This window comes from Colossoma macropomum, unplaced genomic scaffold, assembly GCF_904425465.1.
Source record: "Colossoma macropomum unplaced genomic scaffold, Colossoma_macropomum, whole genome shotgun sequence".
NCBI classification, from domain to species: domain Eukaryota; kingdom Metazoa; phylum Chordata; class Actinopteri; order Characiformes; family Serrasalmidae; genus Colossoma; species Colossoma macropomum.
The window spans coordinates 14,808,470-14,823,204 of NW_023494809.1; the positions used below are offsets into that span (position 1 = coordinate 14,808,470).

A 14,735-nucleotide genomic window follows, 5' to 3' on the forward strand; every position below is an offset into this window, starting at 1 on the left:
AGGAGAAGGACCGGCTCTTGTACTGTCATCATAAGTGACGAGGTAAGATAAAAGTTTTCTAAAGGATTATTTTATATGAACAACATTAATTAGACACAGATGTGTTCAATTGGTGAAAAACATGCATCTGTTGTCTAATCAAGAAACACTAATCTTTTTTGGTCTTTTTGTCTTTTTTCCTCTTTCTTCAGTTTTTACACAGAGGGTGACAACAAGCAACACATTGTCTATAGGAACTACTTCATCCTTCACTCATGCCAGCTCACAAATATTCTTATTTTCTTCTAATTTTAAGAATGCTCATTAAATAGTAATAAAATATTCATTTGTTTCATAGATTTGGTCTTCTTATGTACTAATTCTTTCATTGCAGTGTTACTTCTGTTTTATGTCTTTTTGGATATCAGTAAATATTCCATATTTAATGTAATACAGGACTGACAAAGTCAAACCTAATTAATTTTGTAATTGCTCAAGAGACATTTTTAAGTAGATTATTTGTTGACTTTTATTATTTGCTTTCTTATTCTTAACTTTATGGACAATTGGAGAAGAAATAGCAGGGAGTAAATTACCTTTGTGGTTTACATTTTAGTTTACGTCAGACAGTAACCAGTAAGTTCCGCCTTACATGTGAATTCAGGTATTTCTAAAAATCATGGGACTTTTGTTCAAGATGTTTCGGACTTACTGCTGAATTGTGAGAGTCTTGTCTCAGACTTGAGACTAGTTCACTGACTATAGCACAGACTCACTAAACCTTGCTGCATAACTTAAGATTTAACTTAAGGATTTTTTTTTATTTCTGCATAGTTAAACCCCTCAGATATAAACAAAGTCATTCGGAGTGGTTTTATTTAAACTGGTTCACTGTAGAGAGATTTTCCGAGTTTTTCTTCAACAGTGGTCATAACACGAACCAGGTGTCACAATGTCTACAGTCATTTTATGTACTATCCAAAACCTGTTAACCTACACATCTCTGCTGATATTTTATATGTAATGTTGTTAATAGTAAGAAACAATCAGTACTTGATGTTGCATGCATTTTTATGCAGTATCAGAACTGAGGCTTATCAGGTGCTTCCTTTATAGTAAATATTCTGACAGATTTAACACTTTGCAGTCATGGCAGTAACTAGCTATGAGGACACTGAGGTCCAGACATTTCAGAAGGGTTTTTTCACTTTCCTCCATTAGTGAGAAACAGCAGTCTACTCAGGGGTGGAGCCACAGTATGACAGGCCTACCCAATCAAATATAATGATATTATAAAAATATGATTTATTTGGCTGTGATTTGTTTTCCCTGAGCACTGGCACTGTGTTATGGCCAATCAAAATCTGCCAAGCTCTGTATTATTTTCTAAACCCTCCAATCACTTAACAAGTGTTGCTATCCGCAGTTGCTTCAGTACGTTATCAGCACTCGACTTGTTTGTGAGTATCGTTAGGACTCTGAGACCCTTGGAAGTTTCTAAAGGGTTTTATGAGATTCAAAGTGGAAAAAGCGATGGAACTACAACAGGGGTGTTCAATCTTAACTACAGAGGAACGGATCAAACTACTAGATCAAACTGCCTGCCTGCCCACCCACCCCAGACTCTTGGCTGACATGTCTAAAAATGTGTGTGTGCATGTGATTTACTCTTTAGTGAAGAAGCTCATAATAACCGATAGAGCATTGTGACCTTTATCTAGAACTATAAAGATGCTCAGATGTATAAGCACTAAAACAACTCTAGCAAAATATCATAAAGCATTAAAAAAACAAGTATTGTGAAGCTTGTAGTTATGATTACTACAGCAAGACAATTTGAATAGGGTCTATTGTTAAGTTATAATATATTTGGCTGAGCAAGAAATTTAATGGCTTCTTTACTGAAGGGCCTAAATTTGTCAAACCAAATACCTTGAAGAGTATCCTACTATTGTAACTAACTACAACAACTGTTGTATAGACCAAAAATTCAATAGCTTCTTTACAGTGAGAGACAAAAAAACCAAATGCATTAAACAGTACCCTATTACTGCAACTTACTACAGGAAGCAGAATTTGAAGAAAGCTTTGTGTTGAATATTAATGTTTTAAACATCAAAAACTCAACAGCTTCTTTACTGTAGGGCCCAAAACTTAATAAAGAATTCCCTGTTTTTTGCAGCTTTCTTCAGGAGGCAGAATTATAATTAATATTTTATATTCAAAAAATAGCTTTTAAACTGTAGTGCCCAAAATTGTGAAACCAAATGCTTTAAAGAGAGCCTTATTATTGCAACTAACTACAGCAAGCTAAATTGGGTTTAGTTGTAATTAATGTTTTAAACATCAAAAATTCCATCAATTCTTTACGGTAAGGCCTTGCATTTTAAATCCAAATATATTATAGAGCTTATATTTATTACAACTTACTACAGCATGTAAAAATCTGAATAGCATTCAGTGTTAAATTATGATATTTTTTTTCATGAACGAAAAATTCAATAGCTTACTACTGGAGGACCTAAGTTTGTCACAACAAATGCACTGAAGAGTAGCATACTGTAACTAGCTACAGCCTGCAGAACTTAGTGTTTTTATACTATTATTATAGGCAAAAAAATCTATAGCTTATTTACTGTAGAAGCCAACATTATAAAACCCAGTGCATTGCAATGCATCTAACATTTTCAATCCAAGTGCATTAAAGACTGCCATAGTAATGCAGCTTATCCCAACATATAGAATTTGAACAAAAATCTATTGAATTTTTACACACAATTAGGAATAGTTCCTACAGTTATGAAACCAAATGCATTACAGAGCTTATAGTTATTACAACTTATTGCAGCACATAAAATTTGAGGAGCCTTGTTTTAAATTGTAATAAACTTTTCATGAACAAAAAATTCAATAGCTTCTTAACTGAAGGGCCCAAATTTGGAAGACCAAATACAGTGAAAAGCAACCTATTGTTGGAACTAACTATAGCAAGCAAAATATAAAGTAAGTGTTGTGTTGATTTTTTATTCATATTGTGTTAAATTCAACGCAACATTTAATTTGAATTCTGCTTGCTGCAGTTAGTTACAATTATAGAAAACTGCATTTGGTTTGACAAATTTGGGCCCTACAATAAAGAACCTATTGTTTTTTTTTATTTTATGTGTATAGAATATTAATCATAAAACACATCACAGTTACAATTACAGTATGGTCTTAATTGCTATGAAAACAGCAAATAAATAATTTTTAATGCGTTTAGATTTACAATTTTGAGCCCTACAGTAAAGAAGTTATTGTGGAAATATGTTGAGAATTTCTTACAAAAAGCAATTAAGTAAAAATAAATAGTGTAGTCCTGAGCTTGTCTTCTCTGGAGAAGGAGTATGTAAGTGGAAATCTCGTCATATGCTCTCTCTTAACGCTACTGACAGCGGAAGTGCGAATGTGTGTCTAATCTCGATTATAAAACCAACTTTACCGCGGTCTTTGGTCTTCGCTTCCAGGTAAGTTGGTCTGGTAACAACTGCCATCAGAGAGGAGTTTGTCCTCTCCACTCAATCGTCCGCTGCTGCAATATAACCTTCCGCCTCGTCTATTCTTTTTTAGTTAGACTTCACTGTTCGTTTAACTTCGACAAGGTAGTGTCCAAAGACTTCACTTTAGATGTCCTTCGATGCCGTTCAGTTCCATGCTGAACTCTGAGCGGTGTGTCTTGTGCTCCGCTAACACCTGAGCCAAGGCGGCCATGTCGTTTTTGGTAGTTGGAGTTTTAGAGTTTTCCGTACCTGCTTTGCGTGCCCTTGTAAAAATGTCACCCTGTTTGCTAGCAGAAGGGTTTAACACAGTCATTTTCGTGTTTTTAGTCGAGTTTTTTACAATAACCTCGACATGTGCAACCCTAGCAACATTCAGCAGCTGCAAACGGGTGTTGTAAAACCTCAGTTGTGATGGAGTTCAGGTTTTTCCTGTTAATGAATGGGTTTAGTTGAGTGTTGTAATAATATGATTTGTTTTATTGTTATTTAAACTCCATCAACAAACAATAGGTATATTGCAAATGTTCTGACACTTATTTCTAAAACAGACAGCATACAAAGCAGTTGTTGTCAGTGTTTATTTAAGAAATATGCATGAGAGCTGAATAGAAAGATTTACGCTGAATTCCCTTCACAGTTATACAAATATAATAAATAATACATTTTACAGAGTAGTTTCTGTTCTGACCATTAGGAAAGTTATGATTTAGCCACGTGTTGGAGGAGGAGAAGTATAAGATAAATAAGAAGGAAGCCTATGAAAACATTTAAAATACTACAGTACATTCAGAATACCACACGCAGTTTAATCAAACTTGGCAACATACAATTACTTATTGACCCATTCATTTCCCATGTCTATTTTAATCAAACTTTAATTTTTCCATATCATTTACACACATCAGCTTTCCTTTAGCAATGTGTGATAATTTCATGATGAATGAACCAAAATAAAAAAGGCTCCAAAAAGACACAGATTTAAACTGCATCACGTTTTCCTTCACCTGTAAAGTGACCATTTTAGAGATATAGGACAGGTATGATATAAAGACAATACCATATTAAACAAAGGAGCAGAAGAGATGCTGAGTATGAAAAGATTTGACCAAAGTTTGGTGGAAGGAGCTCAAGAGAAGCAGAAAGTTCTGAAACTCAGTTCTCAGCTGATGTTCTCAGCATCACCATCCTCTGAATCTGCATCCTTAGATCTAGGAAAGAGTTTACAGATGATGAGTTTTGAAGTCTTTCCGTGGCCAGTATTCCTGATGCTGAAGGCGGGATAAGTTGCACTTTTGAATTTGGAGAAGAACACGTACAGAATCTTCCCTGAGTTAGCGTTGTAGAACTTGACTCTGCTTTTATCTTGGTCCACACACACCCCCAGCCTGTGAGTGCCGCAGTCTTTGATGCCGCTGAGCTCATCACCGTGTAGAGCCGCCAGATCTCCTTCATCTGACTCCAAAGCCCAGGACTCCCTGTCTCTGCCCAGAGGACGGTCCAGACCATTCCTTTCCCAGCCCTGCTCCACCACCCCCACCGCCCAGCTCTGACTGCCCCCCACCTCCACCTCCCAGTAGTGCTGACCTTCACTGAAGCTCTGTGCCGCCACAGCGCTGTACCACGAGGCTGTGTGTTTATTCATCTTTCTGGCAGAAGAGCCTCGGAGGAAAACCGTTCCATCCTCATGGATGCTCAGGTCTTTGTGCTTTTTACTCTCATCAAAGGTGATGGCCTCTGAAACTGTAGAGGACAAAACTCTAGGGTTAGTTAAGAGTGAGGGTTAACTCTAATTGGTCTCATTAACAGGATGTAAACTGAAAAGCATTGTCAAAGTTGCTGTGAGTTTGTCTTTAAGAATTAAGAACTTAATTAAAACTACTCATACTCACAGTCCCACGGCAGAGGCAGAAGCTCTTTGTTCTTCTGGACGATTTTCCTGACGGAGTCTTCTAAAGCTCTCAGCCTCATGTCATCAAACTTATCTTTTCTCTCCAGAGCATCAGATTTTATCTGTTCTTTCTCAGTAGAATAGAACTCCTCCATGGTCTCCAGGCTGAAAAGAACAAAGTGCATGTGCTGAAATACTGTGTGATTATATTATGAATAGAACAAAGATAGAGTGGTTCAGAATTCTTATCTATGAACAATTCATACTGATGATGAGAATCATCTACCTTTCTAGATGCCCCTTGATCTCCTCCTATGAAGAAAAGAAAGTCTGATCAAATCTTTTCCACACGACTCTCTGTTCAATGTTATTTGAAAGGTTTACAACAGAGACCCTCAATATTATGATTATAAGACTGCACAGTAAAACAAAGACCAGTAAAACCTGTTCATTTTTACCACTATTTGCTCGATAAACAACCTGTTGAAAGAGAAGGTTTAGAACTTTACCAGCAGGTTTTCTGGTTGTGTTTCCTGTATCGTCTCTAGCTGCTCAATTTTTTCCTGAATGTCCGTTAATCTCTCCTGATGGTGGTTTCCGTCTATATCAAGCTGATTCAGACTTTTCTGTAGAGTTTCTCTTTCAGTCTCCAGTAAGCGTAAAGCCTGTTGTTGGTTCTGCTCCAGCAGTTCCCACAGCTCTCTGTACAGACCATCAATGTTTTCTTTAACACTTTTGTGGGTGTCCTGTGGAATCATACAAAAGGTTTGATTATCCCAATTAAAACAAAACCTGCTGGTTGAAATTGATCAGATTTTCTCGTATTTGAGAGTTTAAGGGATTGAAAGTAAGAAAACACAGTACTCTTAAAAATAAAGGTTCCTAAATAGTTCTTGACTTAGACATACAGTCCTAGGATAAACCTTTAAGTGGTATAGAAACTTTACATAATGTGAAGTTTCTTCAAAGGTTCTTCACATGCCAACCATCCACAAAATTTTTTTTAAAGGAACCAAAAATGATTTAATGCCAAAGAACAATTTTTAAACCTTATTTTTCAGACCGTAATGATTATGTAGCAGTAAGTGTTTAAAGGTGATTTACATTACAATATTTCTTCGTTTTCGGCACCTGCCCTTTTATGTTCCCAGTTTTTTTGACTGTGTTCCTCAGATGTTTCAATTTTTTTTCCAGTCTCTCCTGAGGGGAGAAAGAAATACAATTACAGAGCAATTAAATACCACAGCAAGATATTTTGTTTTAGAGTTATTTTAAAGGGTTTTCAAGGGTTCTTTAGTAAAGGCAGTGGTTCTATTTAGAACCTTTTCATGCTTAAATGGTTCTTTGCATGGTGAAATGGTTCTTGATGAAGAATGTGTTGTATATGGTTCTTTATAGCACTAAACAGGTTCTTCTTCTGTTAAAACTTGACATCATAACAATAGCAGAACCCTTTTGGTGCTATATAGAACCATATTCAACACATTCTCTTTCAATCTGAAGAAACATTTTAACATGGAAAGAACCACTTAAGGCTGAAATGTTTCTATATGGAATTTATGGTTCTAAATAGAACCCTTGCCTTTACTAAAGAACCCTTGAAGGATCATCTTTTAAGGTGTGTTATAAATAAACAGCAGTAACATTCACTGCCATTTAAAAGTTTGGAATAAATGTTTTCAATACTGTAAAACTAATCTGGTTTTAGATACATGTACAAAGTGATTTGTCCTGAAAAAGTTAACGGATTTAGATAATCAGTAGAACAAGAAATGTTAGACATGTCATGATGAACAGAGCTGTAGATGATTCTATAACTGCAGAGAAAGCTGTAGAACATTGCGTTAAGATGAAATTAGTATTAAGATTCATCATATTTCAAAAGTGATCTAATCAAACCAAAGAACTGTATTTTATTATTATTATTAATTCTCAGTGCACAAGTTATTGTACATGAAATACCAAAAAGTATTAATTTGCTAAGTGATTCCAGACTTTTGAACAGTACTATATGGATGTGGAGACTACTCACACTCTGACTGACAACAGCTTCTTGGAGATCAGAGAGTTTGTGGTTTCTGTGTTTTCCTTCAGACAAGCACACATCTGTAACGACTTCTCTGCAGTCTTCGCAGAAAGCGATGGCATGGTTCACTTGAGCGGGTGCACTTGCACTGCTGGAGCTGCTGACGCCCGTGGAAGAAGAATGGAGTGATGAAGTTGAGGACTGGAGAGAGGAAAGTGACTGTGCTGAGTTTACACTCATGTTGACTCAAGTGCTCTGAGCTCTCAGCTTCTGGCCAAATAGTTTCGTTTTCTCTCCTTTTATATGCTCCTCTTGCTCTGATTTGCTGGAATGTTTGGCGACGCTCGACTGGAACACTGAGCTCTGAGTCATCTCTGTCATTAATATTTATAGAAGCGTTGTCTCATGTGCTGGTTTCCTTGTTGCCATAATTAACTGAGAATCTTTTCCTGTGTTTAAGTGATGTTTTGTTATCTAAGCTTTTCAAAGTCTCTTGATCACTTTGCTGTCAGTTTTCTGGACTGGGATCAATCCTAGCCATAAGCCTAGGACTATATTTTTCTTTTATTGGAAAATCTCAGTTCAAAATCCTGTGCAGTCCAGGACTAGGCTTAATTCTCTCCTGGGAAACTGACACGTGAAGTTAATGTTTTTAATCTGTACTTCACCTGAAATTCATGCAACGTTAGCATCACAGTGAACAACATGTAAAATCATTTTTTAATCTAGTGATCTTTATCGGTCCTAGATAAGTTAATGAGTTCATGCCATCAATCTTCCACAGAAATGCAGAGTGTCATCACTGTCCTGATGAAGCTACTGTAGACGTGCCACTCCAACAGGCCATCTACAGTAAACACTTAAATCTCTGACTCATTTTTCTAAGTGTAACATCAGTGTGGTTGTCTAAAAGAGAGTAACCAGTTAGTTTCTCTGTTTTACAATAAAAATATAGCACACCGTAAGAAACATCATCATTTTAACATATAATAGTAATTTACCTGCCCAATAGTGAGTTAAAGGAACAATAATCTGTTACATTTTAGACATTTATTAAGTGAAATTTCATGTACAGAGGCTGAGGGTAACTAATGTGTTAATACATAATCTCAGTGAATCTCTATAGAACTGTGTCACTATGTTAACACTAACAGGAAATCAGTGTGGAAAATTAACAGCCTGTCAACTCGCTCGTAAATCAGCGCAAAAGCATGTAAATGAATGTAAATCAATGCAAATTAGTGTAAATCAATGCACACCAGCTTAAAGCAATACACACCAGTATAAATCAGTGTAAATCAGACCAGCTTTGATTTTTGTCTCTGAAATTCTGACTAGAATATTTTCGAAGAAATGTAAAAAGCTGCACACAGTTTAGAATTAAGGAGTTACTGTGAACATACATATTGAATTTCTTTTAAGAAAGATTATAATTCTCCTAATTCTCCTAATTTGTCAACAGATTTCTCCTTTCTCCACATTTAAGCAGGTTTATTTTATTGTTTTCTTGGTTTTCTTGAACCAGACTTACGTTTGACTCATTTCAACTGTATCTTTTTAACCAATCATGCTTCATCAGTGACAGTAGCGTTGCAATGAACCTTTATAAGAAAAATATTTTGCTTGAAACATCTACAGACTGATATGTTTTTAGACTAAATAGTTCAAACTAAAAAAAATAATAGTAATGATCCTTGAAGGGCAAGATGTTGTGTTTTTGTAGGGTGTGCACTGATGGTCACGCTGAGAAACTCCTGGACTTTGAGTGAGTCTCCTCAGAAACATTTAAGTTTCTTCAGGAAGCTTGTATGACTCAGTTACACAGGTAACTGAGAGCTTAAAATGACGTCCTGCTATATAAATATTCATGATATGCTGACTCTATTCTTCACGTACACTGGAATATCAAAAAAAGAAGAGCATTAACTTTACTTCCACTTTTTGGTGATTTTTACTCTGAGGCAGCCCATCCCAGTTTTTGTTTTGTTTTGTTTTCTTTGTTAGGTTTCTCCAAAAGTTATTCACAGGAGGCTTAGTCAGAGTTAGGCTTCACCCAGCACTGATGACTCAAGTGTAACTGGTGTGAGCTGATCTAAACCAACACCAACATGCTCCACTTTATATTAACAGGGAGCAAGGAAATCAGTAATAATAATAACAATAATAATAATAATAATAATAATAAAATTTCCACTCAGGACGCCTCCACATACACTACTGGTTAAAAGTTTGGAATACTCAGGCCTCATTCACCAACCATTCTTAAGAAGAAATGTCTTCTTAAAGCCCACTTATTCACCTCGCAGTTTTCATGAAGATTCTGATATTCATCAGTGTTTTCTTATTTGGGATTTGTTCATAGGAAGATATTGCTGAATGAGGCCCAGAGTTTTGAATAATATGAAACTAATCTGTTTCACATAAACATATAAAATGATGCTATTATGATGATTCTACTCTTCTACTCTACAATGTCATACTGTTCCAGTTATTGATAGGAAGCTATAAATAAAAATGAAAAAAATTAATTCAATTCATTATGTCAGTACAGTGTAATAAAAAGCTTCCTCACTGTTCTCAGTGGTCTAATATAGGCTATATTGAAAACACAGCATGTAAAATGTGTCTAGAAAAATGAACAGAGCTGTAGAAGACTCTAAAACGACTTCACACATACTGCCTCTGCACGTCATGAGCGATGTACGGTGTCTTGCTTTTCATTTCAGTGCTCATGTTAACAGGTCAAGCAGCCGCACACTAAATTTAGTGAAATAAACTATGAAAACTAACGAAAACAACAGAAACCAAACCAGACAATTATGATATATATTATTTATTTAATAACTTCTTGATTTTCCCAAAAATCTTGTCTAGTATTTCAGTTCACATTATATGAAGCTATTATCACACAAAATAACTTCACTTAATGCGATGTGATTGTCCAATAATGTATGCATTTGACAAATGTCTTAAAATATCAAACCAGTTGAAGGTCTTTTTATATAAGTTTATTATTTGGGCTCCGGTTTATCACATCTGCTCCTACACAACAGCTTCAACCCATTTCATCACTGAACTATTTCAAAATGATTTCAGATCCAATACCAACGGACAACACAGGTTCTGTTCACTGTGGCCAGACTCTAAATACACAACAAACAACTGCAACACCGTAACATACACAAAATAGCTTACACACCACAGAACAAGTGTCTATCCCAGCCCCCTGACTTTTAACCCCAGTGTAAACCTGCAGGACTGGGCTGGACACATGTCCGCACCATGAAGACCAAACATTCTGCATGTTCTTTAGAACAGCCTTCCTGTGTTTTCTCCTCATTCAGCTTGAGATTCGGTACTCTAATCTTTATGTAACAGGGATGCATAAAGAATGAAATTCAGATGTGTAACAGTTATGCAACAGGTTTTTCTGGATGTTTTTAGGCTGAACATCCAGCCAATCCCAGCTCAGTAGGCAGGACTTGCTGAGTCAATAAAAACAGCACTGCTGCATTGTCAGTCACTCTACACTCTATTAGCAAAATGACTCCATGTCCCACATATCAGCAGTCCAGCAGCGCAGTGCTCTACTGCTCAAACTGCCAGGAAACGCTGAGTGCCAAATGCCTGCTGACTGACACTCATCGCAAACACCGCTACATCACTCTGCATGATGCAGTGAACCAGCAGCTGGTCAGTATGACTTAATAAGACTTTGGAAATTTAATAAAAGTGTACAAAATGATATTGAGAATTTGTAAAACTATCAAAATTATAATGAAAACTGAAGAGCATCAGCCAGGATATTAGGTTAACTAAGATTACAGCTTTAGTGTTTGAGGCTTGAAGTGTTAGAGATATTAGAGATCATCAAAGGCTGTTGTTTCATAGCAAATTACTCACCAAACATGTCTCCTGAATTGAATATTAAAGTTCATGTCTTAAATTTTTGTTGTTTTGTTCATGTTTCACAGGAGAACATCAGGAATCGCTCCAAGAAGTTGGAACCCAAAGTCAGAAAAGTTGATAACAGTGAACCACAGATTACAGCAGCTAAAGAAAAACTAGAGGTGAGAAACCAATATAAAAAACTGATGTATAAGTAAGATAAAGAATATGTACTGATGTATCTGAACTGTTGTAAGAACATGTTAGAAAGTTGTTAGAATGCTAGAAAGTTTACAAAGATAATCTAAATAATCACATTTCAACTCTTCTCAATGAAAAGCCATTATTGTGTAACTGTTCAGTAATGCGTTTACATCTGTTCATGCAGGGCGTGTATGGTAAGATCAAAAAGGCCATACTTGGTCAGTATGAAGAGCTGTGGACTCTGCTGGTGAAGAACCGAGAGCAGGCTTCATTCATACTGGAGGCTGAGGTAGAAACTCTCAACAAAAATCTGACTCAGCTGGAGAAGGATGAAAACAACTATCAGCAGAAATTAGTCACAGTGATGAAAGATATTAAGAAGCTTAAAGAAAAAAGGAAAACAGAAAACCCAGTAGATCTGCTGGTAAGTTCCCGCTTTAGGTTCTTTGCCATAAATTTGAAATTTCCTTTAGGATTAATAAAGCTTCAATTCATTTACATATGTATGAGTTTGCAGCAGTTGAACAGGATTTAACAGACACACTGTAATTTGGAAAGAGTGACTATGAACAGTAACATCTGTGTCAATCACTAAAACTATTTTCCTGATCTACACAGGAGGAAATCTGTGCACTGGATCTGAGGTGAGAACACATTGCATTTGCTAAATTTACATACACAATTTACATATGTTCATTTACATACATATATATGTACATACATAAATTTAGGTACAGGATGTTGACCGCATTTTCCTCTTCTCGTTCCAGCCTGACGACCATGGAGGACTTCTATTCTTCTGTGAAAGAAGTGAAATTTGATGGTGAGAGGATGAGAGCTGTGGAAGAGTCTGTCAAAAAAATTGTCCAGAAGAACAGGGAGCTTCTTCCTCGACCATGGGAATGTGAGTATTGCCAACATCTCTCCACCATTTACAGTTTAAAGTGTGAAGTTTTTAACACAGTCATAATGAAGATCCATTTTTTTGATCCTGGAACAGTTTCAGAGATCATCACCTTCAACAAGAACAGGAAACACAAAGACCTGAAGGTCTCAGAGGAAGGATCTGAGGTTTCTCTCAAAGGTTCCTCAATGTGTCTCTCCAAGTGTCAGACAGCACCATGGTCCAACATCGTTGCAGTTCAGAACTTCAAAAAAGGTCAGCACTACTGGGAGGTGGAGGTGGGAGGCAGTCAGAGCTGGGCGGTGGGGGTGGTGGAGCAGAGCTGGGAGAAGAACAGTCTGGACCGTCCTCTGGGCAGGGATAGTAAGTCCTGGCGCTGGAGTCAGATGAAGGAGATCTGACGGCTCGGCACGGTGATGAGCTCAGTGCCATCAGAGACTGCACCATTCAGAGACTGGGGGTGTGCGTGGATTGTGATAAACGGCAAGTGAAGTTCTACAATGTTGCTACGGGGTGCATCCTCCACTCGTTCTCTGGTCTCTCCAAACAGCCGTTACATCCTGCCTTCAGCCTCAGAGCCAAGGCCAAAAGCACCGCACAGCTTAAAATCTGCAGGATGATGCAGGAATATGATCAGTTTCAACAACATAATGTTCAAGCAAGTGAATACAGCCACAGCAATGAAGGGTCAGACTCTGGAGATTTTGTAGACTCTGGAGCTTCTACAGGTTCTGCAGAATCTGAAGCTTCTGTAAAATCTGAAGCTTCTGTAAAATCTGAAGCTTCTGCAGAATCTGGAGTGTCTAGTGAATCTGAGAACCAATAGCAGGACATACAGAACCCATCATCAGTGTTTAGAACAGTGCAGTGATCTGGGAAACTTTTAATGCAAAAAGCTTGTGTACAATCAGAGTATGTCCTGTTTCACACATAATTCTGTAATTCCTTGAAAATGAAAGCAAATCCATTAAACAGTAAGTGTGTTTAGTGGGGGGTAAAAATGCTTTAAGCTTGAAACAATGTATTTCTTCTCAAACTTGGTTTGCTATTTCAACATTGTCTGATATTTAATTTTATTTATTATTGCATTTTATTAATACTGTAGCTAATAATTCTTTTCACTGTAATGTGTAATTTGCTTGCTATGTTAGTTATTGACAGCTACTGTCTTGTGTAAATGGTGGCAAAAATGTTTAATAAAAAATTATTTATTCCTAATAAAAGTGATTCTTCATTTGTCAAGTAATTTTTGGGATAATCAGAATAAAATACCAGTTCCCTCTCATAAGCTTTATAGGAGCAAATTAAAGATTCTTTATTGAAATAAGAATAATCAAAAAAGTGCAAATTTTATTCTTAAGTTGCATTAAAAAACCTCTCAGATCAGATCTGCTAGTCAGAGGCATAGTCCCTAGGTAAACAACAGGTAATCAATTCAAACTGACTGTTCTACAGTTGCTTTCTAGCTAGAAATGCATCACTGTAGTAGGAAATACTTCACAGCTGCTGGATTAGTTTGAAATAATGTTTAAAGTGAACATATTTCTACTACATGGTTAATTCTGTGAAGCCTAGGGCTGATATGTGTAGTAGATGGAGATTCTTTAAGAAACAAAGGCGTTAAAGACAAATCTTGAAAGAGAGCAGAGTGAGGAACAGTAAAGCAGTCCAGGAGCTGAACCAACAGCAGAATGAAATTAAACCCAAAAAAACATCAAAGTATTTAAACTACATGGATTATTGAGGAAAAGATGAACATGATGTGAAATTACAGAATGTGACCTTTTATTTCTGGATTTATTTCAAGCTTCATTTAAAAAACCTCTGCACATAATTCTCTCTGTTTACTCTGTTTAAGTCTTGAACCAGCGCAGAAATAAAACCACACCTTAAAAGCAGCAGTTTGGAAGTACAGATTAAGCTTTAATAATACAAATGCAGAAAACAGCAACAGCAATAACAATAATAATAATAATAATAATAATAATAATAATAATAATAATGAATTAAGTGGAAATTCATAATATAAGCACAATCCCCCTGCAGTCTTCACTGTAAATTTGAACTATTTGTATCAAGAGTAGTGAAAGCACTGAGTTTTGTGTTAAAATAATCACATTCAGACATCATTCTGAAATTCAGACACATTCATCCACCGTGCTAAAGCTGTAGCGGACTTAACTACAATCAGTAAGCTGGCCTGTCTTGTTTTGTTTCGGAGCTGATGAGGTTTGTTTCAGAGCTGATATTTGTTTTGGAGGTGATGAGGTTTGTTCTGAACTGATGAGGTTTGTTTCGGAGTTGATA

The 14,735-nt window shown here is 36.4% G+C and overlaps 2 pseudogenes; one reads left to right on the forward strand and one right to left on the reverse strand.

Moving 5' to 3' along the window:
* Positions 1-881: 881 nt before the first annotated feature.
* LOC118798538 lies at positions 882-7,672 on the reverse strand (annotated as a pseudogene).
* Positions 7,673-10,938: 3,266 nt separating this feature from the next.
* Positions 10,939-13,801, forward strand: LOC118798539 (annotated as a pseudogene).
* Positions 13,802-14,735: the final 934 nt, after the last annotated feature.